The sequence below is a fragment of the Entelurus aequoreus genome, linkage group LG23 (assembly GCF_033978785.1).
Source record: "Entelurus aequoreus isolate RoL-2023_Sb linkage group LG23, RoL_Eaeq_v1.1, whole genome shotgun sequence".
Lineage (NCBI taxonomy): Eukaryota > Metazoa > Chordata > Actinopteri > Syngnathiformes > Syngnathidae > Entelurus > Entelurus aequoreus.
Genome location: NC_084753.1, coordinates 8,858,605 through 8,879,955, shown reverse-complemented (window position 1 = coordinate 8,879,955; position 21,351 = coordinate 8,858,605). Strand labels below are relative to the sequence as shown.

The following is a 21,351-nucleotide window of genomic DNA, read 5'->3' as shown; positions in this document are numbered from 1 at the left end:
AAGCAGGGAAGTAATGGCTCCCATTTTTATAGTCTTTGGTATGACTCGGTTTGAATACAACTCACGACCTACCCATGTCAGGGCGGACACTCTAACCACTAGGCCACTGAGCAGGTAAGAGGATATTTTGTTGATCCTAAAATCAATGACTCATATTGTGATTGGACAATATGACAACAACAATGCTGGTGCTAAGAAGTTGACTATTGTGTTGTTATCGTCATTGTTTGCCTCCATCACCCTGGTCCTAACAGCTGATACATAATGCTGTTCCTTTGGGGAAATAGTCCTCCAACAGGTGGCAGCCTTTATTCACTCAAGTCACTTCCTGCTACTTTTCACAGCCTTTGATTGGAAGACATTATTAGCATGTGGCAACAGTCCCAGTGTGTAATGTTGATGATTTACCATGGCAATAATCTCTTCACTAAATCCACACATTAAATAATGTGGCTCAGACCCTGGACTGACCTTCATATTGCATGCCATCGCAAGATGGTACTTCCTGCGTGTCATCAGGGAATGTTGCACAGAGCCAAGGTCTGGTCCACTTAAGTCCAGTACGCCGTGTGCAATAGGCCAAGTACCCCTGAAACCACAGAAGCATTTATGGTTGGAAAAAAAAAAGAGGATTTGATTCATTACTTTCAAAAGAGAGCTGTAGCAGTCTTGTTTAAAACATGTGGAAATAAAAATACAGTACAAATAAAATCATTTGATTTAAATACAAATAAAGCTTAGTGCACGTAAAGTAACACCCGTCATTGTAATAAAGATGCCTTCTTACAGTAGCCAATTGTGTTATTTAGTACATGTTATCTCTCACAGTGACAATACATACACATGTTTACATTTTTAAATGTCACCTCTTGTGCCCCACTTAAGAACTTTCAGTCTTGGTTGATTTTGCCGGTGCCAGTGGACCAAAGCGGTAGTGTTTTGCCAGAAGGAAGACCACATTCGGGACCCTGGGTGGACCACTCATTGGTGACGCTGCTGACTGGTCTCCACTCAAGATGATCTCCTGCTGGTCCCACTGTACAACAAATGAGGAGAAATATAACCTTCGGGGAACTTAAAACATTTGTGTGCACGTACAACACATACAACCTTTAGCACAGGGGTGTCAAACTCATTTCCATTGAGGGCCACATTGCGGTTATAGCTGGTCTCAGAGGGCCGCTTTTGGTACAGTAAATAATATAGAAATATTCATGTAAAAGTGATATTATTAGACAATTTCCAATGGATTTCATTATTTTGTTTTTTTCACATACTCTGTAAAAAAACTATTTAGAAATTAAATTAGACTTAAACCAACTTGAATGATCCACAAGGGAAATTGTTCCACACAGTAGTTTAGTCACAAAGGATGGAAAGTAGGGATGTCCGATAATGGCTTTTTGCCGATATCCGATATTCCGATATTGTCCAACTCTTTAATTACCGATACCGATATCAACCGATACCGATATCAACCGATATATGCAGTCGTGGAATTAACACATTATTATGCCTAATTTGGACAACCAGGTATGGTGAAGATAAGGTACTTTTTAAAAAAAAAAAAGTAAAATAAGATAAATAACTTAAAAACATTTTCTTGAATAAAAAAGAAAGTACAACAATATAAAAACAGTTACATAGAAACTAGTAATGAATGAAAATGAGTAAAATTAACTGTTAAAGGTTAGTACTATTAGTGGAGCAGCAGCACGCACAATCATGTGTGCTTACGGACTGTATCCCTTGCAGACTGTATTGATATATATTGATATATAATGTAGGAAGCAGAATATTAATAACAGAAAGAAACAACCCTTTTGTGTGAATGAGTGTAAATGGGGGAGGGAGGTTTTTTGGGTTGGTGCACTAATTGTAAGTGTATCTTGTGTTTTTTATGTTGATTTAATAACAAAACAAAAAAACAAAACAAAAAACCGATACCGATAATAAAAAAAAACGATACCGATAATTTCCGATATTACATTTTAACGCATATATCGGCCGATAATATCGGCCTGCCGACATCTCTAATGGAAAGTGTAACATTTTTACAACATATTACTGTATATTGGTAAAAATTCAGTTAGTTTTTATGGTGTATCACTATAAATGGAAAAACAGATTTTTAAGATAAAATTCTGGCTGCCATTTTTTTTTTTTTACTTTGAAAAAATTAAAGATTAAAGTACCAATAATTGTCACACACACACTAGATGTGGTGAAATTTGTCCTCTGCATTTGACCCATCCCCTTGGGGAGCAGTGGGCAGCAGCGGCGCCGCGCCCGGGAATCATTTTGGTGATTTAACCCCCAACTCCAACCCTTGATGCTGAGTGCCAAGCAGGGAGGTAATGGCTCCCATTTTTATAGTCTTTGGTATGACTCGGCTGGGATTTGAACTCCAACCACAAATGAAGGTTGTTTTTACGGTAAACATTCTAGCCAGTGAATTTTCGGGTTACAGTCAAATTTAGAGTTGTTTTTATGGTGTATTTCTGTAAACGGAAAAACGGTACAACAGATTTTGAAGGTAAAATTCTGGTCACCTGGATGCCATTTTTTGGACCATAAAGTCTAAGGTTGTTTTTGCTTTAGAATAATTATGTATAAGTTATCACACAACTCTTATGCTTAAAGGCCGTTGCTATAGTTATTATCAATTGTGCTGAAGTTGTACTTTTCTATCTGTGCAAAGGCACAACTTGTAATCTTCCATTCGAAGCTTAGAGGTGACAGAGCTTTCGCCGCTGCTGCTCCCAAGCTATGGAACGACCTACCTCTGAGTGTTAGACAAGCCTCCTCTCTTCCTGTTTTTAAATCTCTCTTAAAAACATACTTTTATTCCATGGCTTTTAACACTGAGTGATATCCATCCTGCAATGGCGCCCCATAATACACCTGCTGTCAACCTGTTTTTATGTTTTATTTATTTATTTTTTATCATGTTCTGTTTGTGTTGTGTTGTGTTTGCTCGGTTCTCGTATTATCTTTTAACCTGCCCATTGTACAGCACTTTGGCTACCCCTGTGGTAAATTTTAAATGTGCTTTATAAATAAAGTTGATTTGATTTGATTTGATTGCGAGTAGTCTCGTATCAGCAATTTGTTTCCAGACCCTGCCTGCTGACAGCCAAGGATGGACATCGAGTACCTCAACGCAGACAAAACAGAGACAGGGCGAAATCACGAGTGTCATCACATTTCCATTCTGAATAATCATGTATTGTGTCTACTGGGGGCTGCTTGCATTACCCCTCCCTTCAGAAGCAGCCTCAGTGATGTTAACTAGGGACCTCCCGAATAAATAGAGGAGCACGTGAGACTGTACCTTAGAGCGTAGGGTGGAACTGTAACTGAGTGTACAGCCCAATATGTCTCTCCTCATGAGCAAAATTCAACTCTGTCTCTGCTTGATTCCTTGCTTCTTGTCTCGTTTAATAGATAGTTTGGTGTTTGAACCTGACATGTTTTTACGATGTGGAATAAACCGTAGCACGGTTTTGTTTTTTGCCGCAAAAGTCTGGCGACTGAATTTGCAGTTTTTTACTACCTTGGAATTACTTGGATTACTGTAAATGGAAAAACGGTACCAGTGTTTTTTTTTTACGACTAAGTTCTGGCAACTGAGCTGCCATTTTTTTTAAACCGCAAAACCATTGTCATTTTTTACAGTGTACAATTTCATGGATAACTTGCTTTGAAATCATAAGTCAAGCAGGTTTTTAAGTATTTATTTTCATTTGAACAATATGTGGTAATATATTTGTTGCAATATTGGATAATATTTTCTGTGAAAGTAGAAATACATTTAGTAAGAAAATATTAGGGCTGTGAATCTTTGGGGTACCACACCATTCCATTCAAGTCCATTCTGGGGAGTAACCATTCCATTCAGAATAAATACTCGATTCAAAATCAATACTTTTGTTCATAAATTGGGTGCCAGGTGTATGATTAACTACATTACTATAATAAGTATGTATATACAGATATTTTATACATAATGCTATAAAATAATACTGTACACAAATATGTTTTAAAACCATTTTTAATGGCAATGGGCTATTTGAAGAAATATCCAATTTTATAAAAAAAAAAAAAAGGATTCAAAATGTATATAAATAAAAATACTATTTAAAGAAATTAAAGATATAAAATAAAATATAGTATAATTAAAGGTTATACAGTATATACATCCTAATTTGAAAAACAAATGTATATATAATCTATATGAACAATAATGTATTAAATATGTATATAAATATATGTTATACTATATTAAAGAATACAAACAATATGAAATAATACTGCATGAATATAAGACAAATAAATTCAAGGCTATTTGGAAAAGAAGTGACTAGATAAGTGGACGGTGTGGCGCGGTTGGGAGAGTGGCCGTGCCAGCAACCTGAGGGTTCCTGGTTCGATCCCCAACCCCGTCATGTCCGTTGTGTCCTTGAGCAAGACACTTCACCCTTGCTCCTGATGGGTGGTGGTTAGGGCCTTGCATGGCAGCTCCCACCATCAGTGTGTGAATGTGTGTGTGAATGTGTAAATAGTGTCAAAGCGCTTTGAGTACCTTGAAGGTAGAAAAGCGCTACACAGGTATAACCCATTTACCATTTACCATTTACATTGCTCCATAAAATAGATAAACAAAAACATGTCAATATGACTGAAGAGATAACTGGTTTTGTTTAATTAAATTCTACCCAAACATGTAATAAAGTGGACTTAGGATTTTTTTTATACGATTAAGAATTGTTACAAATAAGAATTGCTATTTATTTGAAAATATAATTATTTTTGTACTTAATTGACACATTTTCAGGATTTTGCAGGCCACATAAAATGAAGTGGCGGGCCAGATTTGGCACTTGGGCTTTGAGTCTGACACATAAGTATGTATAATTAAAGTATCCTTAAAAACATATTGAAAAAGGAGATACTATTTTTCATTATGGATCACAACTTAACTATACATCACCACTGTTGGCGTTTACACACTTTTTGTGTCTTTTTACGTATTGAAATCAGAAAGGACGAGTATTTCCGCAAGTCCCCGGCACGCAGATTTTTAATTTTATTTTTTAAATTTTCCCACCCTGCCTTCTCCAGATCAAAACTTATTGCTTTCCGCCGGTGTTTTGTTTTGTTTATATTTGCCGGGTAAAATTTCCGTCCCCGTTTATTGTGTTTTTATTGGTCGTCCTCAAAGTAATAAACTTTCCGGTACAATTTCTTAAGTTTTGATTGGCCGAGAGTTGCATCAATGACAAATACTGCCTCAGTTTGCACTGGGACAACTTTACTGCGAGGGGCTGTCAAAAGAAAGACTTGATGGTAAACACTAAAGTGAGTGTTTTTAACTTCATCCTGTGCCATGTCTCCAGTAAATGATTTGTTTTAGTCTTTGTGAGTCCATGGAAACTTCACTTTTATCTCCGGCTGGATCCACATGGTTCCAGGATGGAGACAGGCTAGCTGTTAGCTTCAAGCTAAGCAGCACCCGACCAGACCAAAAACATACTTTGCAAGTGTTAAAGTGCGAGGAGTGTTGAAAAGGAGTCTCTTGGAGAAGTGGCTGACAAGTTAGCAAGTGACATCATCACCGCCATTGTTTACTGAAGCAGAGATGCTTAAGATCAACTTTTTATCTTACCAGATGTCATTTTTTATTATCATTTGCAGCTCATGTTTTAAAGGCACATTCTAAAAATACTATTTAAATAAACAAAAACATAACTAAAGTGGAATAAAAAAGCTTACAGGTGATATGTCATTTAGAAAAAGTTGCAATGTTGACTAATAAAACAAAACTGTTTTTTTCTTTAAAACTGTCATTGCTCAAAACATAATATTGAATCAAAATCTTTTTTTTTCTTTTTTTTTATTAATTATTGATCTATTAAAGGCTCCCATTACTTCACATCAAATATCACACTTTGAAAAATAGTTTTTGTGGAAGATTTTGCATAATTTCAGTTTGCCATAAAAAATGAAAATAAACAACAACATAGTTTTCTTTGACAAAAAGGGCAGAAAACAAAAGAAAGAAAGAAGAGATTTAAGTGTTAAATAAATAATGGATGTTTATCATCATTTCATGACACAAGCAAAACACTTTTCACTTTTATACTGAAATAAATAAACCTACAACTTATTAAATACACATATAGAAAAAACTACCGGCAACGATAAAGTTTAGAAAGAAGAAAAGTGAATGAATGTTTATAACTGAATACATTTACATATGCATAAAAATTTGTTTTCTTTTGTATTATTTTTTAATGAATGAGGTAACGTCTATGACAACCTTTTTCCAAAACACAATATAGAACGTGAGATATAACAGGATCATGCATACATTTATCTTTTTTTTTTCAAAACGCTCACAAAAAAAGTGGGACCCCATTTTTATGACTCGATGGGGTCCCAGGGACATGCAACAATACATATACTTTATGATAACCACTATAACCTTGTAGATTGTTATAGTAACAATAGGTTGAGTTTGAAATGAACTGTAACCACGACCATGGTGTTTCTCACCTTCTTTATCTAATTTCTGTCGTCTCGAACGCGTCTGGACGAGGAAGACAGGGGGGGAAGTTGTGGGGACAAGAGGGGGATAAGAGAGAGACAACAACAACAACAATAGAGCAACATCAGCAAATAGGATATGTACAAATATGCAGTGTTTCCCATAAACTGCCAAGATACCTGTGGCGGTGGGGGCGTGGCTATGGGCGTGGTCACCATGACATCATCGAGTAATTTGCATAATTTACTACAATGATATGATTTTCTCTAAAAAGGCTAAAAAAATGTATACTTACTAATTAATAATAACAGTTTTGTTTTAAACGTCCATCCATCCATCCATTTTACAATATAATTACAACACTTTATGTACATATTTATATACAGATTTGAACAATAAGTTATTCACTGAAATATATTTATTAATTGTGGTTCTTACAAAAAATATATCTTATAAAAATATAAAAGCTAAAATGTCTCTTAAAGCTCTGCCCCTTTAATTAGTGCATACTAAATAATTTAACTTTAGCCTACTACTACAACCCTATTATTTACCAGCAACATAAAGTGAAACAGAGGCAGAGGTGTCCTGCCACAGTCAGTAACAAATAAACAGAAAACAGTAGTGGTGGTAGATAGACACAGAGCTTCATCAAACATCTGATCCGCTGAACAAAGAGCTCCAAAAATCTTGATCCTACACTTCTCTTTTGTAAAGTAAATCTGAACAGCCGATATGGGCATCTACATCAACTATATGATTTGCTTGAGAAGCTAGACAGGACACACCAAAAAAAAAATAATAATAAAAAAAATAATTTTTTTTTTTTTTTTTTTTAAATAACTTTTTTTTTTGTGGCGGCCTTAATTCTTTCGTGGCGGGCCGCCACAAATAAATGAATGTGTGGGAAACACTGATACGATAGTAAAAGTGAGAGCAAAGAAGCAGTTAGTGAAATAAATAATAATACAGAAATGACAATGAGCATAATTGCACTACAAATGGATCAATACAAATACCAATAGAAATATCACTATTGATAATGAACAATACCAATAATTGACCTCTATTATCAACAATACAGTTGTTCAAATGTAACAATACATATACGTAATGATAACTAGAGATACAGAAGAAAGCAGAAAAACGGAGGGGAAGAAAGAGAAGCCAGCTACATTAACCTTGTAGATTGTTATAGTCACAATAGTTTAAGATTGAAATGAACTATAACCACAACCATTTCTTAGATGATAAAATTGTTGATGACTGAAATATGCTGATAGCAACCCAACCCAACCCCCTCCACATCCCACCCCCCGGATTGTAAATAATTCAATGTATATACTCTGATGATGAACTTGTGTGATGACTGCATTATGATGATAGTATATATTTGTACCATGACTTGATTAACGTGGACCCCGACTTAAACAAGTTGAAAAACTTATTCGGGTGTTACCATTTAGTGGTCAATTGTACTATTAAAAGTTACAATCAATCAATCAATCAAAACCATAGTGTTTCTCACCTTCTTTATCTAATTGCTGTCATCTCATTATTTTGCTGTCGCGTTCATTAGAAAAATGTCCAAATTACGTTGACAATTCCAATTCCAAGTCATCCATCCATCCATATTCCCTTCGGGGTCGCGGGGGGTGCTGGAGCCTAGTGGAAGTCAATTCCCTGCATCAGAACGACGTCGATATCGACATCAATCATGCCGTATCGCCCGCAGGTATCATAACGCGAGGTCGGTGTTCGTGGGCTGGCGGAGTGACGCGCCAGGAGGAGCGTGGCTGCGCAATAAAGAGAGGAGGCGAGAAGCGGGGCAACATCACACCGCGGTGCCTGTCCGCTCCCAGGGAGGAGGAACCATGCCGGCGTCCCATTAAAGATCACCTTTCCCCCGCAGAACCTCGCTCACTCAACCCGAACACGACTTCGTTTTGGCGGGGTAAGTCTCCTCTTTTGACTTTTCTACACTTTCACTAACCAACACTTTAACCAGTCACTTTTTTTTAATACATTTTGCTGTCACAAGTGAAGTCTTACTCCTACCTTCACGCAGACGCTCCTCTGAAACGTAAACAACAACAACAACAAAATAACAACAAGTCCACTTCCGCTTTATCAACCAATCACATTCGCGCTGAGGTGCATTCGCGGGATATTGGCAAACACAGTTTAAACTAGGAACATGTCACGTGACCAAAGTCGAAGAGTTAATCATTTTTGATAATATAAAAATATATCACATATAAAACATCATTTACATTTGGATTATCGACTGATGATGTTTTTTTGGACCCAGAAAACATTGTAATACAAAAAAAATAAAAAAATAATTAGAATTGAAACGATGCTGTGTCTTTTAATTTGAGTTGATTATTTTAACACGTTGCTGATAAAATGTAGTGTTCAAAGTGGGGGCCATTTAACAATGAAATTTAAAAAAAAGCAACAAAAACAACAGCAAAAAAAAAAAGAGCAACATTGTTTTAATGTGATGACGGAAAAAATAATTTAAAAAAGTAAAAAATGGCCTGCAACACATAGGCGTTGTGTGTTTTGCAAACAAAGTTCAATTCAAATAATAATAATAATAATGGATTAGATTTATGTAGCACTTTTCTAGGCACTTCACAGAGAAGTGAGAAGCCATCATTCATTTTTACAACTCATTCATTCATTCACCGGTGTGAGCGGCACCGGGGACAAGGGTGAAGTGTCCTGCTCAAGGACACGACGGCAGCGATTTTTTTGGATGGTAAGAGGCGGGGAGCGAACCTGCAACACCTCAGGTTTCTGGCACGGCCGCTCTGACCACTACGCCATACCGCCCCGAAAATAGTTGATCAACACAAAATAATTCCAATGAAATCATTACAAATAGATCATATAAATAAAGTCTGCGACGAGGTGGCGACTTGTCCAGGGTGTACCCCGCCTTCCGCCTGAATGCAGCTGAGATAGGCTCCAGCGACCCCCCTGCTACCCCAAAAAGGGACAAGCGGTAGAAAATGGATGGATGGATGGATACAATGTAGAGTGTTCAAAGTGGGGGCCATTTAACAATGAAATAAAAAAAAAGCAACAAAAACAACAGCATCAGCAAAAAGAAAAGAAAAAAAGAGCAACATTGTTTAATGAGATGACGGAAAAAAAACATTTAAAAAAAGAAAAATGGCCTGCAACACATATCAGGACACATAGGAGTTGTGTGTTTTGCAAACAAAGTTCATTTCAAAAATAGTTAATCAACACAAAATCATTCAAATTAAATCATTACAAACAGATAACATAAATAAAGTCTGTGATGAGGTGGCGACTTGTCCAGGGTGTACCCCGCCTTCTGCCCGAATGCAGCTGAGATAGGCCCCAGTGACCCCCCTGCCACCCCAAAAAGGGACAAGCGGTAGAAAATGGATGGATGGATAAATAAAGTAAAGTAAAATACCAACATCAACGTCGTCTCAATTTCCAAATGCAACTATTTTGCGACGTTGTTTAGAAGTCAGTTGAAAATGGTATAATCCAGGTTGTATCAATGTATGGTGCTGCCAGAGCTACCCCCCAACCCAGACCACAGAGACAGGACACTCCAAGGAACAAAGGAAAAAATACAAAACTTGGGGGTTTGGGGGTTTGAGATGGTGGGCGTAGCGGGGGGTGTATATGGTAACGTCCAGGAAGATTTAGTGCTGCAAGGGATTCTGGGTATTTTTTCTGTTGTGTTTATGTTGTGTTACGGTGCGGATGTTTTCCCGAGATGTGTTTGTCATTCTTGTTTAGTGTGGGTTCACAGTGTGGCGCATATTTGTAACAGTGTTAAACTTGTTTATACGGCCACCCTCAGTGTGACCTGTATGGCTGTTGACCAAGTATGCCTTGCATTCACTTGTGTGTGTGAAAAGGTGTAGATATTATGTGATTGGGCCGGCATGCAAAGGCAGTGCCTTTAAGGTTTATTGGCGCTCTGTACTTCTCCCTACGTCCGTGTATACAGCGGCCTTTTAAAAAGTCATACATTTTACTTTTTGAAACCGATACCGATAATTTCCGATATTACATTTTAAAGCATTTATCGGCCGGTTATATCGGACATCTTTAGTCTTTGGGGTTTGAACTCACAACCTACCGATCTCAGGGCGGACACTCTATTTATAAGTATAAATAATACTGGTTTAAATACAAATATACTATGCGCTTCGTAACTGTTTAGGTTACGTTATTTTATCCATTAAATTTATTTAAAAAAAAAAAAAGTTTTATTTTATTTTGTTTTAAGTGTATAATACACTACATTTTAGCTTTGATCGCAGCACACATGGCACCGTTTCCACGCTTTTGCAGCGTCAAAACATTGATTTCTGTCTGAATTTTGCACAATCTTGTATTGATGGCGAGAGATTCAGAGCATTTCCACCATTGTGCCTCCACAGTTTGGAACTTTTCTGTAGTTTCAGCAAACTCCTCCTCTGGACTCTTCTAAAACCCACCAGTATCTTCCCATTGCATCGTTTAAGGCACAGGTGTCAAACTCAAGGCCCGCGGTCCGGATCTGGCCCGCCACATCATTTTGAATGGCCCGTGAAAGCTTGGAAGTAATATGCATCAATGAAGTACTTTTACCTTCTTTCTTCTTCTATTTTGACAAGAGAAAAATACATGTACTGCATGCAGTTTTATATATGTTTTAAACTTGATCTATCTAATAATCTATAATAATCTATCTAATAATGCATAAAGCAAATCTATCTAATAATGCATATTATCATACATTGTAAACATTTTTGGGGTAAAAACATACGTAAATATCTACTTAGCCGTACGATTTCAAAGCAAGTTATCCACCAAATTGTACACTGTAAACATGACAATATATATACTACCGTTCAAAAGTTTGGGGTCACATGGAAATGTCCTTATTTTTGAAGGAAAAGCACTGTACTTTTCAATGAAGATAACTTTAAACTAGTCTTAACTTTAAAGAAATACACTCTATACATTGCTAATGTGCTAAATGACTATTCTAGCTGCAAATGTCTGCTTTTTGGTGCAATATCTACATAGGTGTATAGAGGCCCATTTCCAGCAACTATCACTCCAGTGTTCTAATGGTACAATGTGTTTGCTCATTGGCTCAGAAGGCTAATTGATGATTAGAAAACCCTTGTGCAATCATGTTCACACATCTGAAAACACTTTAGCTCGTTACAGAAGCTACAAAACTGACCTTCCTTTGAGCAGATTGACTTTCTGGAGCATCACATTTGTGGGGTCAATTAAACGCTCAAAATGGCCAGAAAAAGAGAACTTTCATCTGAAACTCGACAGTCTATTCTTGTTCTTAGAAATGAAGGCTATTCCACTAAATTGTTTGGGTGACCCCAAACTTTTGAACGGTAGTGTATATTTTGTTAAGCAGCTCGGGGTTCAGAATCCTGTCATGAGAAAAAAACCTGTGGTACCATTTTTACATTTACAGTAATACACTGAGAAAACAGCAACCATATTTTTGAAGGCAAAAAAACTAACAAAAAACTGGCAGCTCAATCACCAGAATTTTACAGTAAAATAGAGTGTGACCATTTTACTGTAAATTTTATAGTAAAATTCTGCCATTTTTTTTAACCGCAAAATCCACATTTTGATTTTTCTTACAGTGTAGGTGAAATCTACATCTACTAATCAAATGCATAGGTAATTGTGTGACAATATCATCCTTATACATGAATGTTTCTTTTATTAATGTTACAAGCGGCCCTCTGAGGGCAGCCAAAACTGCAACGTGGCCCTCAATGAAAACAAGTTTGACACCCCTGGTTTAAGGTTTTATAACTTTTTTTTTTTTGAAACAGAGTCATCCATTGGGACTCTTTGAACTATTTGTTGAGTTAAATGCAGGCGGTGACTTTTGCGTTGGTGAGAAGAAGATTAATGAGCACGTGAGGCACAATTAGCACATGCTGAATAAACATCACAGAAGAAAGGGGAGAAAAAAAAAAGGCCTGGAGATGACGTCTACATTCAAAGTAAAACTTCATCCCTGCTGCTTGCATGCCTGTGCCCTCACCCCATTGTCACTAATTAATGAGGCGCTCTGCTCAATCCAATAAAGTCCATGTGTATTAGATCAGAGGTCGCAAGTGAGGGGGGAAGGGAGAGGGCGACACCTTTTTAGCAGATAACAGTGCCGTCCTAACCATGATGCTGCATTACAAGCCACATTTTAAATGTCACGTGGAAGAAGACGTTCCTCCGGGGACGGGATCTTACAATACGGCAAACGCCGGTATCGATTTGACACCAAATAAACTGTATCGCCATTGCTTATAAGTCAACAATGCAAAGCAAAAAAATGCAAAGTCTGCCGTGTGTCCAAGCACTCATTCCCCGAGCTTGTGGACAATCTAAAGCAGTGTTTTTCAACCTTTTTTGAGCCAAGGCACATTTTCTGCCTTGAAAAAATGTGGAGGCACACCACTAGCAGAAATCACTAAAAAAAACGAAACTCGGTTGACATTAAAAAGTCATTGTTGGATATGACTTTAAACCATAACCAAGCATGCGTTGTTGATTGTCATGTCATGTTCGGATGTACATTGTGGACGCCGTCTTTGCTCCGCAGTAAGTCTTTGCTGTCGTCCAGCATTCTGTTTTTGTTTACTTTGTAGCCGGTTCAGTTTTAGTTTCCTTCTGCATAGCCTTCCTTAAGCTTCAATGCTTTTTCTTAGCGGCACTCACCTTTTGTTTATTTTTGGTTTCAACATTAGACACCTTTTTACCTGCGCACTGCCTCCCGCTGTTTCCCACATCTACAAAGCAATTAGCTACCTGCTGCCACCTACTGATATGGAAGAGCATTACACGGTTACTCTGCCCAGCTCTAGACAGCACCGACACTCAACAACAACACATCATTTGCAGACTATAATTCAGTGGTTGTTAACCTGGGTTGGATGGAACCCTAGGGGTTCGGTGAGTCGGCCTCAGGGGTTCGGCAGAGGTCAAAACACACCCGACTCATCGTGTAAATACAAACTTCTCCCTATCTGCGTATTGCGGATACGGCAACAGCTGACTGATTTGCAGGTGTGTAATTTGTTGTGAGTTTATGCACTGTGTTGGTTTTGTTGTTTGAACAAGGTGATGTTCATGCACGCTTCATTTTGTGCACCAGTAATAAAACATGGTAACACTTTAGTATGGGGAACATATTCACCATTAATTAGTTGCTTATTAACATGCAAATTAGTAACATATTGGCTCTTAACTAGTCATTATTAAGTGGACCCCGACTTAAACAAGTTGAAAAACTTATTGGGGTGTTACCATTTAGTGGTCAATTGTACGGAATATGTACTTCACTGTGCAACCTACTAATAAAAGTCTCAATCAATCAAAAAACTTATTAATGCCTTATTCAGCATGGCCTTATTATAACCCGAACCCTCTAACCCTGGCCCTAACCCATACTTGCTAACCCTCCCGATTTTCCCGGGAGACTCCCGAATTTCAGTGCCCCTCCCGTAAATCTCCCGGGGCAACCATTCTCCCGAGTTCCACCCGGACAACAATATTGGGGGCGTGCCTTAAAGGCACTGTCTTTAGCGTACTCTACAACCTGTTGTCACGTCCGCTGTTCCTCCAAACAAACAGTGTGCTTGCCCAGTCACACAATATTTGCGGCATTTACACACACTTAAGTGAATGCAAAGCATACTTGGTCAACAGCCATACAGGTCACACTGAGGGTAGTCGTATAAACAAGTTTAACACTGTTAGAAATATGCGCCACACTGTGAACCCACACCAAACAAGAATGACAAACACATTTTAGGAGAACATCCGCACCGTAACACAACATAAACACAACAGAACAAATACCCAGAACCCCTTGCAGCACTAACTCATCCGGGACGCTACAATATACACCCCCCGCTACTACCAAACCCCGCCCCCCAACCCCGCCCACCTCAACCCCACCCAATCCCCCGTCTTTCGAATTCGGAGGTCTCAAGGTTGGCAAGTATGCCCCAACCCCAACCAAATAACTCTACATTAAGTCTTTGTTACTTAGAATAAGTTCCCTTAGTGTCCAAATAACTCTAAATTAGGTCTTTGTTACTTAGAATATGTTCCCCATACTAAAGTGTTACCAAAACCATATAACTTTGTCTTGAATTTGGAAAAAAAAAAACATTTTATTTCTCACTAAAGAAGGGTTGGGTGAATGTGCATATGAAACTGGTGGGGTTCGGTACTTCCAACAAGGTTAAGAACCGCTGCTATAATTACTGGTTTGCAAAGAATATTTTTTAACCCAAATAGGTGAATTGAGATAATCTCCCACAACACACCAGACTGTATCTCACGGCGCACTAGTGTGCCGCGGCACAGTGGTTGAAAAACACTGATCTAAAGAACTGTATTAAAAAGGCAGCAAAAAAAGCTAACATTTGAGTAAATACAAAAAAAAGGCAAAACGGAAAAAAATATCAATCTCGTCAGTCAAGTATCCATCCGATACTGATACTGTTCATAGTGTAGATATTAGGATTGATCCGCCTGCCCCGATGTTCCACACGCTGAACAATATCAAAGCACAGACAAGAAATGTGCACTTTGGCCCCTTTACCAATGCTTTTTCAGACGTATTTTCCAGACCATTTTAGGTGAATATAATATATAAGCCGCAGATACACTATATTGCCAAAAGTATTTGGCCAGCCATTCAAATGGTGAGAATCAGGTGTCCTAATCACTTGGCCCGGTGTATCAAATCAAGCACTTAGGCATGGAGACTGTTTCTACAAACATTTGTGAAAGAAGGGGCCGCTTTCAGTGATTTCCAGCGTGGAACTGTCACAGGATTCCACCTGTGCAACAAATCCAGTCGTGAAATTTCCTCGCTCCTAAATATTCCAAAGTCAACTTTATTCTAAGAAAAGTGAAGCGTTTGGGAACAACAGCAACTCAGCCACCAAGTGGTAGGCCACGTGAACTGACAGTTTAAGTTTTCTGCACAGTCATTTGCTGCAGAGCTCCAAACTTCCAATTAGCCCACGTACAGTACGCAGAGAGCTTCATGGAATGGGTTCCCATGGCCGAGCAGCTGCATCTAAGCCATACATCACCAAGTCCAATGCAAGGCGTGGGATGCAGTGGTGTAAAGGACATCACCACTGGACTCTAGAGCAGTGGAGACACCTTCTCTGGACTGATGAATCACACTTTTCCATCTGGCAATCTGATGGACCAGTCTGGGTTTGGAGGTTGCCAGGAGAACGCTACATTTCGGACTGCATTGTGCCGAGTGTGAAATTTGGTGGAGGAGGAATTATGGTGTGGGGTTGTTTTTCAGGAGTTGGGCTTGGCCCCTTTAGTTCCAGTGAAAGGAACTTTGAATGCTCCAGGATACCAAAACATTTTGGACAATTCCATGGGATGGCACTTCAAGTTCAAATGTGAGTAAAGGCAGGTGGCCAAATACTTTTGGTAATATAGTGTATATACGTTGTGAAATTAGTTATTTAGACAAAAATATTCTGTAAATGTTTTATCAAATACCTTTAATTGTTTCCAAACGGTGCCTGTAACACGGCAGTAAAACGGCTGATCAAACAAAACAGAAGTAAATGGGTTATACTTGTATAGCGCTTTTCTACCTTCAAGGTACTCAAAGCGCTTTGACACTATTTCCACATTCACCCATTCACACACACATTCACACACTGATGGCCATGCAAGGCCCTAACCACCACCCATCAGGAGCAAGGGTGAAGGGTCTTGCTCAAGGACACAACAGATGTGAAAAAGTTGGTAGAAGGTGGGGATCGAACCAGGAACCCTCAGGTCGCTGGCACGGCCACTCTCCCAACCGCTCCACGCCACGCCGTCATCATCATGGACCCGCTGGCTGCGCAAGCTAGCTCTCCAACCAGCTAAACAGACTCAATAACTCCACAATGACGTCTTGGTGAATTTACTGAGGAATTTGTGAAACTAAAACAATACAAACAAATGCCATTGCAAGTTAATAATACTAACATAGACACTGGTAAGCGTGTTAGCATATTAGCTAATGCTAACGACGCTAGCGTCTTTACAAAATGTGTATGAAAACACTCCTACAGACATCACATATGGGACGCTTTAGTAAGCATGAATTGTTTTAGTTGTATTGTAAACCTTGCAAACATTGCCTGGGGAATCCATACGAGCAGGCCCGCTATGAACGGCAATTTCCCTCCCTGTTGAAAGCACTACAGGTAAATGGAAGGACACTGCAGCACCTGCAGTGAGCATCTCGTCCAAAAGAGGGCGCCGTAGCACAAACAATAAAACCCATTCTGAACGTATTTACGTAGTTTTTATCATGGCCGTCAGCGAAGAAAAATCCATATCTCAGCCGCAGGGTTCAGAATGTTAAGAAAAAAATAGTCCAGAATTTACGGTAGATGTGGAAAATATAGTTAACATTATATCCACTGTGGTATTTCCCTGCATACTGTACCAGCATGAGGGAAGTACGGTAGGAGATACATGTTGTCTGTCACGGTCCTGCCAGTTAGTCCAAGGTCCAGGACGATGGTCAATCCAATGAACAAATGAATGAAAATTAACTTTGCCAGCATACAACAAACCAATAATAATCACCACATGAATACCATTACACTTTGTCTCCGCTGCACTTTTATTCAGCAGTCAACCAACATGTCATTTGAGTTCTGTTTAGCAGCATTGCCATTCAAAACTGCTTAGAGATAATTGCTAATTTAGCGTCACTTCGAAACGGCGTCATTGTGACAAATTTATGGTCGTATTTCTAAAACGACCCATCAATTTACGATTATATTGTAGCCGGACCTTTTCCCTAAACATATAATGTCCAAACACTTTTGCTTTGTCATAGTTTTTGCCCATTTTTTTGCATTTTGTTTACTTTTTCAATTAATGCCAAAACGGCATTACAGTTTTGAATTGGCTTAACTGTGGTAAGAAATACCCAACACTTTTCTTTCCTTTTCAACCTATCGACATATTTTTGAACATTTTGATGTGAACTTTGAATATCATCTGGAATGTAACCACATGATTATTGAACATACAGTAGGTAATGGTTACATACAGCCTTACTTCTGCAATGCAGTCTACTGAAAAAGATGGAAAGTGCCATTATACATAGCATCTGATGCTGTGGTCTAAGTTGGTATTGCCAAAAAACACATTTGAAAATATCCAACACTCTCCTGCCATCTGGCGGCTAAATTAAATAGTGCACCCCCCAAATATGTCACATTTCAGGTGTCAGGTAGAAGGTGGCAAATGGAAACATACAAATCCCCTTCCCTACCGTATTGGATGAAAGTGAATTGTAGTCATCAGTTTAGTCTTTTTGTTTATTGTGCATACATGATTATTTAAATTGAATACACACGCTGGCTTTCAAACTTCAAACGGGGTGCAAGAGGGTTCACTCTGCACATTGCTTTCAGCAGCTGAGCGTGTTTTTGTTGTTGCAAAAAAGATCTTTGTCTCCGTGGGCGGAGGCGGGAACGATAGATTGCACACTAAGGATGCACAAAGGAAGAGCCTCTCTAGTTGCTACTAGCTAGTTGCTACCAGCTAGTTGCTATGCGCTAGTTCGAAGCACTGCACAGTGACAAAAATTAGGAGGAAAAAAAAGATCGTTGCAAAGCCAAATGTCTGTCCGGTGTGGTGATATTTCGGCTTTAAACCGGATGAGCAATATGAGCCCATCAACACGGACAAACAAGCATATGTATGCTAAATGTGTTGGAAAGTGATGGCCAAAATGATATATATAATGATTATATTAGTGCTTAATTTGGTCACAAAACAGTACTGAAAATAATATAGTTCATTCGTAATTATTGACTTACATTATTGACGTTACAAATGTTTACTGTAGATAATCATCCAGTCTTTTTGTCATATGAAGAATTGTATCGTAAAAGAAAGAACTTTAAGAAATTAAGTAACTGTATATACGGATTAGGGCTGCAACAACTAATCGATTAAATCGATTAAAATCGATTATAAAAATAGTTGCCGATTAATTTAGTCATCGATTTGTTGGATCTATGCTATGCGCATGCGCAGAGGCTTCTTTTTTTTAATTTATTTTTTTAAATGTTTTTCTTTATTTATTTATTTTTAATTTTTAAATACACCATTATTTATAAACTGCAACATGTACAAACAGCTGAGAAACAATAATCAAAATAAGTATGGTGCCAGTATGCTGTTTTTTTTCCAATAAAATACGGGAAAGGATAGAAATGTAGTTTGTCTCTTTTATCCGATTATTAATCGATTAATCGAAGTATTAATCGACAGATTAATCGATTATCAAATGAATCGTTAGTTGCAGCCCTAATACGGATATGTATAATATAAATGATACAAATTTGTCTGAGAATGTAGATTTTTCATTATATCGTGATAATGAACGTTGATGACATGTTCTAGATGTGTTCTAGAAGTGTTCTAGATGTGTTCTAGAAGTGTTCTAGATGTGTTTCGCAACAACAAACTGCAATGAACGTGTCCTAAACATTTTGAAATTCCCACTTTTTTCCCCCAAAATGTGATGAATTCAAACCATAAAGAAATAAAACTACTTTTATACTCTCAACCGATTTGAACTATTTCCACACCAAAACATTTGACCATTCAGGCTATTTTCAACATTCCTAAAACGTATGTTTCTCCAGTCTAGCCACATTATCGGGCCCCGCGATTCTCCATCCATGCAAAGGAGGGCCACTAATCCGTATCGGACAAAAGCCAATCCCCTCTGACTGACACTGTATTTATTTATACTTTGACGAGCAGCTAGCAGCTATCTCCATACACTGTGTGGAGCCGCTCCCCTGAGCTAAGAACGTGAATTCCAGACAGCAAGCCGCTACACTTTTCCTGCGCTTTGAACCCTGCAGCGTATAAAACGGTGCAGCAAATTTTTATGGATTTTTCTTTGCTGACAGCCATAATGCAAAAAGTAAAAAAACAACAACAAAAAACAAAGCAAACACACTGAATAAGTACTGTATTTGCCCTTCTGTTTAGATGAGTGCTTTCAACCGGAAGTACAATTGTCATTAATCACTCCAAGCAACGTTTGTAAGTTTTACAATATAACTAAAACAATTCTTACCTACTAAAGCGTCCCATGTGTGATGTCTGTAGGAGTGTTTTCATGCATATTTGTACGGGCTATCGTAATGTCATGAAGCTAGTACCGTAGTTAGCCTTAGGAAAATGAGCTTTACCAGTGTCTTTGTTAGTATTATTAACTTACAATGGCATTATTTTTGTATTGTTTCAGTTTTGTAAATTCGTAAATTTCGTAAATTTCAAAAATGTAATATTTGCGGCTTACAGTGCGGTGCGGCTAATATATGGAGATATTTTGTTTTCCTAAAGCACTACACACAGGAAAACAGCAACAAAACAGGAAGGGCCACCAAAATAAGAGCGCATGACAAGAACTAAAGCACTACACACAGGAAAACAACAACAAAACAGGAAGGGCCACCAAAATAAGAGCGCATGACAAGAACTAAAGCACTACACACAGGAAAACAACAACAAAACAGGAAGGGCCACCAAAATAAGAGTGCAAGACAAGAACTAAAGCACTACACACAGGAAAATAGCAACAAAACAGGAAGGGCCACCAAAATAAGAGCGCAAGACAAGAACTAAAGCACTACACACAGGAAAACAGCAACAAAACAGGAAGGGCCACCAAAATAAGAGCGCAAGACAAGAACTAAATCTCTACACACAGGAAAACAGCAACAAAACAGGAAAGGCCACCAAAATAAGAGCGCAAGACAAGAACTAAATCTCTACACACAGGAAAACAGCAACAAAACAGGAAGGGCCACCAAAATAAGGGCGCAAGACAAGAACTAAATCTCTACACACAGGAAAACAGCAACAAAACAGGAAGGGCCACCAAAATAAGAGGGCAAGACAAGAACTAAAGCACTACACACAGTAAAACAGCAACAAAACAGGAAAGGCCACCAAAATAAGAGCGCAAGACAAGAACTAAAGCACTACACACAGTAAAACAGCAACAAAACAGGAAGGGCCACCAAAATAAGAGCGCAAGACAAGAACTAAAGCACTACACACAGGAAAACAGCAACAAAACAGGAAGGGCCACCAAAATAAGAGCGCAAGACAAGAACTAAAGCACTACACACAGTAAAACAGCAACAAAACAGGAAAGGCCACCAAAGTAAGAGCGCAAGACAAGAACTAAAGCACAACACACAGGAAAACAGCAACAAAACAGGAAGGGCCACCAAAATAAGAGCGCATGACAAGAACTAAAGCAATACACACAGGAAAACAGCAACAAAACAGGAAGGGCCACCAAAATAAGAGCGCAAGACAAGAACTAAAGCACTACACACAGGAAAACACCAACACAACAGGAAGGGCCACCAAAATAAGAGCGCATGACAAGAACTAAAGCAATACACACAGGAAAACAGCAACAAAACAGGAAGGGCCACCAAAATAAGAGCGCATGACAAGAACTAAAGCAATACACACAGGAAAACAGCAACAAAACAGGAAGGGCCACCAAAATAAGAGCGCAAGACAAGAACTAAAGCACTACACTCAGGAAAACAGCAACAAAACAGGAAGGGCCACCAAAATAAGAGCGCAAGACAAGAACTAAAGCACTACACACATGAAAACAGCAACAAAGTCAAAATAAGGCACGACGACCTGGTGGAGTTTCATTTTTT

At 38.4% G+C, this 21,351-nt stretch overlaps 1 protein-coding gene across 1 annotated transcript in view; it reads left to right on the top strand.

Annotated features, from left to right (window-relative positions):
- The first annotated feature begins 8,309 nt into the window (after positions 1-8,309).
- Positions 8,310-21,351, top strand: part of osr1 (odd-skipped related transcription factor 1) — a 33,916-nt gene continuing 20,874 nt past the window's right edge. Inside the window, exon 1 of the mRNA XM_062035032.1 lies at positions 8,310-8,504. The gene's annotated coding sequence lies outside the window, so the exon portion shown is untranslated. The remainder of the gene's footprint in view (positions 8,505-21,351) is intronic.